We start from the raw sequence: 8,607 nt of genomic DNA on the forward strand, positions 1-8,607 counted from the left end.
AAATCTGCTCTAAGGATGTGCAGCAAACCTCTCAGATATAAGTTATCCAGGCGAGTCCCTGAAACAGCAACTGGGCCAAGGCTGGCAGCGTGCCATGACCTCTGTGGGTTCTGCACTGTGTTCTGGGTCTTGCTGTAGACTGGAGCCAGACTTGGAGGCTCATCTTTAGAAAACCCTGCCTGCCCTCTGGCAGGGGCTGCAACAGCTGAAGCTCCTTGGGGCATGGGAGGTGGTCCCATTGAAACCTCTGCAGGCATTTGGGAAAATTCGGGCTCATAGACAGATATTTTATAGGGTCTTAGACCACATAATTGCCTAGATTGGAAAAGCCCTCTGCAGGTGAAAACAAACCTCCCCCAAATTAGGAGTACCTTGATACTTCTCTGCTTTCAAAATCCCTGTCTCTCTGACTCACTCCACCCGCTTCTATATATTCCCTGTGTCTTTAACACCATCTTTGACCTCGGCTCACAGATCTGTGGCATGGGCTTGCACAGCCTCCTGAGACATAGAGCAACTTAATTCTTCCAGACTGACCTCCTTGGATGTGGAACACTTTGAGCCTGGTGTACCCAGATGAATCACTGGGGTCCCGCACACTAGGGTCTTTGGTGGTCAGTATCGTGTGGTGCTGATGATGGAGCCTCATTGGTGCAACAGGCAGAACTTGCCCCTCCCCCCAGAACGCTGCTAGGATGTGCTGTTTGGACAAACCTTGACGAATTTTCCCTTATCAGTGGGATGGAGGTGTCAGCAGGCTCTCTGCCCCGGGGAGCGAGAGGCTAGAGCTGGCATGCCCAGGCAAACTCCTCTCCCATTCAGTGCCTCCCTCCCCTGCCTGGATGACAAACGAGCCTCCTTTACATCTGGAATTATTTCCTTTATATCTGGAATTAGCCAAGAGAAAGGACTCTTGTCCGTGGCTGCAAAGCAAATGCCACTGTTGGCCCCAGCATCCCACCCACATCCACTAGTCTCTGGTCCCCTAAGGGGAGGTCAGGTGAGACAGGAACTTCACAAATGTGCCCCAAGGGGAGCAGGTGACCCCAGAGCCCAGCCCTCAGACATCACTGGAGCTTGTGAGATGAATGACATGCACTACCAATATGAGATGAAAAAAGGGGTTTCTACAAGCTTCTCATTGTGAGAGCTCTCCTTCCCTCTGAAGTGCCGTCGGGGCCAAAGGGACCCCATCAAGGCGGTCGGGGAAGAAGTGGCGCAAAGGGGCGCAAGAGCCTCAGGGATGGACAGGTGGGTCTTAGCCCCTGCAGGCCCCTGGACGCCCTCATCTCTCAGGGAGTAGAATGGGGAAGCCAGCTGCTGAGGAGCTGGTATGGCGAGAGCTGGCCCCATGCTGGACAGCAAGGGACCAGCATTTCCCAAGGTTTTCCTCAGGCAGAAAATCCAGTGCAATTGATGACGACCACTACCCTTTCCCCATTTCCGCCAGGCCCGACCCACTAGTCCAGGGGCTGCCGGAGGGTGGGAGCAGGAAGAAACTCTCCCCCACCCGGCCCACGGGTCAGACCTAGGGGCTGCCATGGGCCTGGGTTGATCTTTAAAAAGAATTCTCTCTTTCCATCCCCCAGATCACTTAGAGCAGGCGCATCCTAGCCCTGCGATTGTGGCAGGGAAACAGTGAGACTAGAGCTGGTCCCTAAGTTCGGTGGGAGGTGTGCCTGGAGGGGCAGGAGCGGGTGTGCGTCTCGGTCCCAGGCTCCCCGGCGGCGGCTCGCAATGCACCAGTGCTGACTCAGTGCTTCCCGCGCGCTCTCCTCTCCCAGCCCGTCACCTGCCCCGGCCTTGGCCCGCGGAGCCCGTGCTGCTGGTTCTCCGGGTCTCCTTGCGCAGGGGCGGTTGGAACCCAGGCTGCTGCAGGCCCTCCCCCGCCCTCCCCGCCGCCCGGGCCAAGTCAGCAGTGCTGGCTGCCGCGGGGCTGCAGCAGCGGGCGGTGCAGAGGCCCTGCACCACTGCTCCGGGCTGGCGGGCGGCGCGCCACTGCCACGCTCGCGTCCCGACGGCCACCTCCCGGCGGCTGCGCGCAGCCAGCGCCGAGACAGGACTCGGTCCCTGATTGGTGCAGTGAGTGAGTCTCGGGCTTTATTTATACAACATTTTCTGCACGACTCTACTTCATCGGAGTTGAGGGCTGGGGCCGGAGGCAGCCTCCCCGGTTGGGAAGGATGACAAACGGAGGCTCTTGTACAGACCGGCTTCGCGCATCCTTGGATGGGCCATTTTCACAGGCGCTTCTGTATGGAGCACCCAGCAAGAGTGAGGCGTGATTTGCCGAAACCTCCCTAGAAGAACAAGATGTGTGGCACCTCGGAAGGGATGGGAGGTTAATGAAGCCTTTGGGATGAGCCCAGGGATGCTGTGACTGGGCCCTGGCTTTGGACCTCCAGCTCTGAATCGTGAACACCGGTCTGGAAAGTGAGACTGTCTTCCCAATTGGGGTGGGGGGGAGGTAAGAAGGGATTCCCAGCCCAGGCATCCTCTTGGGTGAGGGCAGAGGGACCTTCTCGGGACGTATTCTTGAATGCATCACTCAGGATGTCTGGGAAAGCCTCCAGAGACAGATTGAGGCACAAAGGCGCTGGCAGAAAGGGTTTTTCCCAGTGTCGAGTTAGTTGCAGAAGGTTAAAGTTGGATGTGGAAGAAGTCCAGCTTCCCCTACAGAGGGAAGCAGGGCCAGCAGATGTGGGTGGGGTCTGGTAGCTGCTGACCCTCCTGGGTGATGTGAGGGGCTGAGGTGGCAGGAGGCAGGGGCTGGGGATGGAGAAGGCAGCCCCAGGGAGCCCAGACAGCACCTTCTGCCCAGAACAGCAGCCTCTGGTGCAGGTCTTCATTTATGCCAGTGGCATGAAAATGCTGCCCGACTCATCCCCTGGGGCCTGTTCCTGGCAAAAGCCCTGTCTCCTGGCAAGATGGGAAGTGATGTCACACTGCACACACGAGCCTGCTCTTCCGGGGCTGTTTGCAGCTGTGAGACAGTTCGGAGACCGGTGCCTCTCACTGTCCGGGACCCTGGACTTCTGCGGGGAGAGCCTGGGTGCTGGTGGCTGCTTCCTCCCATCGCTGGCTTGAGTCTCCACCTTGGAGGCTGCCCTTGGAGCCTGCATTGTGCTGGGAGGGGGAGGGAGATGGCAGAGGGGGAGGAGGAGGGGGAGATGGCAGGGGTCAGGGGTCATGGGGCCTGCAGACCCTGCTCCCTGCTGATGTCATCAGTTTGGGGGCCTGCACAGATCTGACACGAGGAGCCTCCCTGCTCAGCCTGGGACAGGCGCAGTGCTGAGGCTGCCAGTCTTCCTGCCAAGGACATGGGGACAGGCAGCTCTCGGGGGACTGCCTGCGCCCTCCAGGCAGAGCCAACTGGCCAGCCAAGTCCCTGGGGCTCCTGCAAGGACTAAGGTATAAGGCAAAGGTAAGGGCCATGAGAGCAAATGGCGGGCCTGGATTTCAGCAGGAAATGGGACATTGGAGGTGCCCCCACCTGGTTAAGGAGTAGTACCCCAAATCCCGCAGGCAGGGAGGGCCAGGAGGCAGGCTGGGGTGGCGGGAAAAGGCTCCAAGGTGCTGCTGGGACCCTAGGGCCCCAGGGCCAGGTCCTGACCCATGGCACTCCCCCACTGACCATTTTTGCTTTTCACCCAATGCAGAGTCAGCGGTTTCTCTGCTGTGCCCATCCTCTGCAGATCTGATTAAGGTTCAGAACCTGTCTTTCCTCTTATGAGTGCAAATTTTAGCCCCACAAATGAAAGGTACTTTGAAATCATCTGATGCCAGCCCCGAGCTCAGAGGCAAGGACCGGGAGGCCTAGAGATTAACCGACTTGCCCAAGGAGACAGAAAGCTCAGGGCAGGCCTGCGCGTCCCTGGGCTGTGTCTCGGCCAGCATGTGAGACGAGGATGAAGTCGTCAGCGCTGGACCCCTCGAGTGCCCCGACTCCAGTGAAACAGGACAAGGTAAGGAGATGGGGGACCTGGAGGTGACACAGACCTGAGGTCCTAAAGGCCATGGGCAAAACTTACTGGACGTCAGGAAGTGCTGCTCCGGGAACTGAACCCTACCTTTGAGCAGGTTTGCAGCACCTCTGGCTCACTGGGCAAAGTGTCCAGGGGAGAAAACATGGGGCTTCGTTTATAGTTGTTCCTCTTTGCAATTCCGGGAAATCGGGGCCCCTGGAGTCTGGCGGTTGCCAGTCTGGTTATTAGTGCTGTAACTCAGGATCCCTCCAGCAGAGGGCGCCCGAGGACGCAGGAAGGAAACGAGCCTCTCACTGCGGGGCTGGGCGTTTGCGGAATTGGGGGTGTGCGTTTTACTCGGTCCCATGCATTCAGGCAGAAGAGTTTTTCTGCATCGTGTTTTGACGCATGAAACAGAAAGTTCACCTAGAAATTTCCCTGCCATTCAGGATCTGTGTCATCTCCTAGGTCTGCCCACACTTCATTTTGGCCTCGTAGAAAGGTTGTGGAACACAATACAAAGGGGTGCGCTGTCGCTTTCCTTGTTCGCTGTTCTCAGAATGGGCTTGATGGGTCGTTTGCGCCTCTGTTGTCCAAGGAAATTTCACAGAATTCCCAGGGAGAGCTGGCCATTCTTGAATTTAGGAACGCAGCTAGAAGTTGACCTGTCCCATGCTGGGGCTCACATTCCTACTGCAGTGACCTGTCAATACCTGTCACTTGATTTCTGGGGGCAACTTGTTTCAGGATCTATCTGCTGGGAGTGAGGCCTCTGGCCTGGGCTTCATGTTCAAAAAGGTTTTTAGATTTTTTAGATCATTTCTAGCAAACAGCTCAATTCTCTCATATTTGAGTCGTGTGTTAAAAGCATTCAATTTTATTTTATTTTTTTAAATTTTTATTGGAGTACAGTTGATGTACAATGTTGTGTTAGTTTCAGGTATACAGCATAGTGATTCAGCTATACATGTACATAGATTCATTCTTTTTCAGATTCGTTTCCCACCTAGCTTATTATAGAACATTGAGTGGAGTTCCCTGTGCTATACAGTGGGTCCTTGTTGGTTATCTATTTTATATATAGTAGCGTGTATATTGTCAATCCCAAGCTCCCAATTTATCCCTCCCACCCATGTTTCTCCTTAGGTAACCACAAGTTTGTTTTTGAAATCTGTGAGTCTGTTTCTGTTTTGTAAATAAGTTCATTTATATCATTTTTTATTAGATTCCACATACGAGGGCTATCATATGATGTTTGCCTTTCTCTGTCTTACTTCTAAAGCATTAAATTTTAAATGTTTAAAATGCATTTTTCTAATCCTGTTTTGACATTTCTTCAGTCTGTAACCTCCCAGGTCCCCTAAGACACGGCAATGGCCTGGATGTCTCACGTCCTCTGAAAGGCCCTGCCACGTGCAAGGCACTGCCCCTTTGTGGTCTGAAGGTCACCTTGCCCTGCAGCCCCAATATTGTAAGTAGTCCATTCAAGGTCTCAGAGATACCAGGCTTCCGTCTGTGTAATAAACGTGCTTATTTGACAACAAGGGCTAGACCGGACATAAATGGTTTTTAAAGAAAAGTACAAATTAGGTTTCTCTTCAAAACAGAAGGAGTGAGATGGGGCTGGCTCACGATAAAAATGTGAAATGCGCCCAGCTTGTCTTTGATGTTCCCCTACTGCCTTCACCCCACTGGCCTCCCAGGCTACCCCGGAGGCTCAAAGGGACCCCGGGTCACCAAGGAGCCTCCACTCAGCGCCTCTGCTCAGCCTGGCTGCCTGAGCGCCACGTTTCTGTGGCGTCTGACCCGTCTCTCTCTTCCAACCTAGAAATTTTCAGAGGTTCCTCCTGGCAAAATCCCCCTCTGGAGAGAAGGTTGGTGAGGGAGACTTGAACAGACCTGCCAGCACCTGCAGGCCGCCTCCTTGCGTACCTGGTGCTGGAACTGGGTTGTTTTTCACAACTGCTTTGCTTCTTGGCTTCTCTAGGTCCCCGGAGGTCAAAAGTGGCTGCTCTCCTGGGGCGTTCCTACCAGGCAAGTGGGAGAGACACAGCTCCAGCAGAGAAGCCCCGTGAGTGCCGCTCGTCTCTTCCAGATGCTTGCAACACATGGTTTTCTGAGGGCTGTGCTAAGCATTCTTCCTATTTATAGAAAGACAGGGCGATGCTAACCTGCAGCAAACTACAGTGAAAGGAGCGACGGCGGTAAATACGTAACTTGGCAGCATCCATCCAAGGGATTGAGGATGTTGCTGCGGCCGCTCAGAGAAGGGGTCCCACTCAGGACAACGGTCCGGTGCATCATGGGTGAGAATCATTCCTGTGGTCCTCGTGTTCGAGATGCTTACGTAGTCTAGGATCTGGGAGCCTTTCTGGCTTTCTCGTTGATCTCAGCTATCCTTTAGGGTAGACTTACTTTAGGTGAGCAGCCCCTTCCACCAATTACTGCGTCTTTTTAGAATCTGTCCCATTTCACAGGGGCCCCACCTGTCCTCGGCATTTCTAGAGTATGCGCCACTCAACAACCTCAAAGCCCAAGTGTGGAATTCTGTTCAACTCAACCCCCAAGGATAACCCTCTCTTCTGTAAAACAATCCACATTTCCTACTGGCGTGGGTTGACTTTTCCTTTCTTTTTCTTTTTTTTCTTTTTCCTTTCTAGTTAATCAATAGAATAACGTAGTTATCTATGTCAGAAATAAAGTGCTTTGGGGAATTCCCTGGCAGCCAGTGGTTAGGACTCCGTGCCTCCACTGCAGGGGGCCCAGGTTCGATCCCTGTTTGGGGAACTAAGATCCCTCAAGCTGCGTGGTGCGGCCAAAGGGAAAAAAAAGTTAAAAATAAAAAAAGTAAAAAAAAGAAAGCGCTTATGTTAATATTTTCTGAATTAGAAGAGGACTATCACTTTTTCCCTCCATGGCCCTTTGACTGTAAGAAATGACTATTGTAACCATGGGCCTAAGGGCCTCCCTAGTGCTATTTCCTCCGATGTCCTCCCGGAGGCCAGGATGGAAACCGGCTTAATGGTTTCAGCCTCCGGTCCTCACTGCCCATTGATAACGATGATGGTGGTGACCAAGGATGGTGGATTTGGGCCTCCAGTGTCCCTGTCTGGTTCCTTTGGCCTCAGGGAGGGGAAGAGGACTTCTTGTGTCCTTGTGTTCCAGGACCAGCAAGGAGGCTAGTGTGGAACAGAGTCAGCAAGAGAGACAGTAAAAAGAAGTGAGGTCAAGAGTCGGTTGGGGGCTGATTCAGTTGAACTTTTCTGGCTTTGACTCTGAGCAAGGTGAGGTACCATTGGAGGGTTTGGAGCAGCAGAGGGACGCGATCGGATTTCATTCTAAACAGATCCGTCCTGGTTGCTGGGTCGACGACAGACTTGGGGAGCAAGGGCCGAGTGAAGCCAGTTAGGAAGCTATGACAGTCGTCCAGGCAAGAAAGTGATGGTGGTTTAGAGTGGAAACGATGAAAGTCACGAGAAAAAGCAGAGAATGGTCTGGATTTCTGCTGTATTTTGAAGGTGGAGCCAGCAGGCTCTGCTGAGGGACTGGATGCAGGAGAAGAGAGACAGAGGTCAGGGATGAGCTGCAGAGTTCTGGGAGGAAGGAGTTGCCATGTGTGGAGATGGGGGAGGCTTCAGAGGGGGAGTCTGGGGAGTCAGGGTGGAATCAGAACTGTAGTTTGGAATGTGCCGTGTTTTTGGATTCTTATTACACGCCCGCAAGGCTTTGGATTAGCATTTGGCCATTGGAGGCTGGAGGTCGTGGCTACGGATGTTAATTGGGGAGTTGTCAGTGTATAGATGTGATTGATAAGCTTTGAGGCTGGACGGGATCACCCAGGGAGGGAGGGTAGGTGACCCGAGCCCTGAGGTCCTTGAACACAAAAAGGGTGGCAGTAGGGGAGGAACCAGCAGAGGAGACTGAGAAGGAAGGAGTGGTGGGTAAAGTAGGTGAGAACCAAGAGACGGTGGCACCCCAAAATCCAAATAGAGAGGAAAAAGAGTTTCAACGATCAGGGAGGGACCAGCTCTGTTAAACGATGCTGATGCGTCATGTAAAGTGGGGGCTTGGAATTGATCATTGGGTTTAGCAACGTGGAGGTCATTGGTGACCTTGATGAGGGATGAGCAGAACAAAAGCCAGCTTCAGTGCTGCCTTCCTAGACCCAGTGGGCAAGAAGGAGCATCTGCCAGACCCGGGCCCATGGCAGCAGAGCGGGCGGGCACTGACCCGGCAGCCTTCAGGTCCTGAAAGCCTCATGGGCTCAGACAAGTCCCCTCCCTTCTGCCATAGGTCTCAGCAGGTGCAGCTGCAGGGCCAAGGGGCCTGTCCTCTTGTCTCCAGTGGCTGCAGAGAGACAGCCTCCGGGCCATTAGTCTACGGAGCCATCCAGATCTAGTTCTGGTCCGATTGGGAGCTGCCGGCACAAGTGACCCATCAGACCTTTCCAAATATTGTGCCCAAACTCGATCACGCTACTACCTGTCAAACACCCTCATGTTCATATCCAGACGGCTGCAGTATCGTCAGAGCACATCGGTTGGCTTGATACTGAAAAGCCTTCTGCCTTGAACTAAGTTAGAGGACAATTTGGTGATCAAAGAAAAGTCTCCTTACCAGGGTGCATCTGGGTATCCCAGCC

At 53.7% G+C, this 8,607-nt stretch overlaps 1 long non-coding RNA gene across 1 annotated transcript; it reads left to right on the top strand.

Annotated features, from left to right (window-relative positions):
* The first annotated feature begins 3,216 nt into the window (after positions 1–3,216).
* LOC141276481 (uncharacterized) lies at positions 3,217–6,776 on the top strand. Its single transcript, XR_012326107.1, has 3 exons — positions 3,217–3,965; positions 5,953–6,036; positions 6,117–6,776. It is a non-coding gene; the product is annotated as an uncharacterized lncRNA (long non-coding RNA).
* Positions 6,777–8,607: the final 1,831 nt, after the last annotated feature.

Source organism: Tursiops truncatus, chromosome 1, assembly GCF_011762595.2.
Source record: "Tursiops truncatus isolate mTurTru1 chromosome 1, mTurTru1.mat.Y, whole genome shotgun sequence".
NCBI classification, from domain to species: domain Eukaryota; kingdom Metazoa; phylum Chordata; class Mammalia; order Artiodactyla; family Delphinidae; genus Tursiops; species Tursiops truncatus.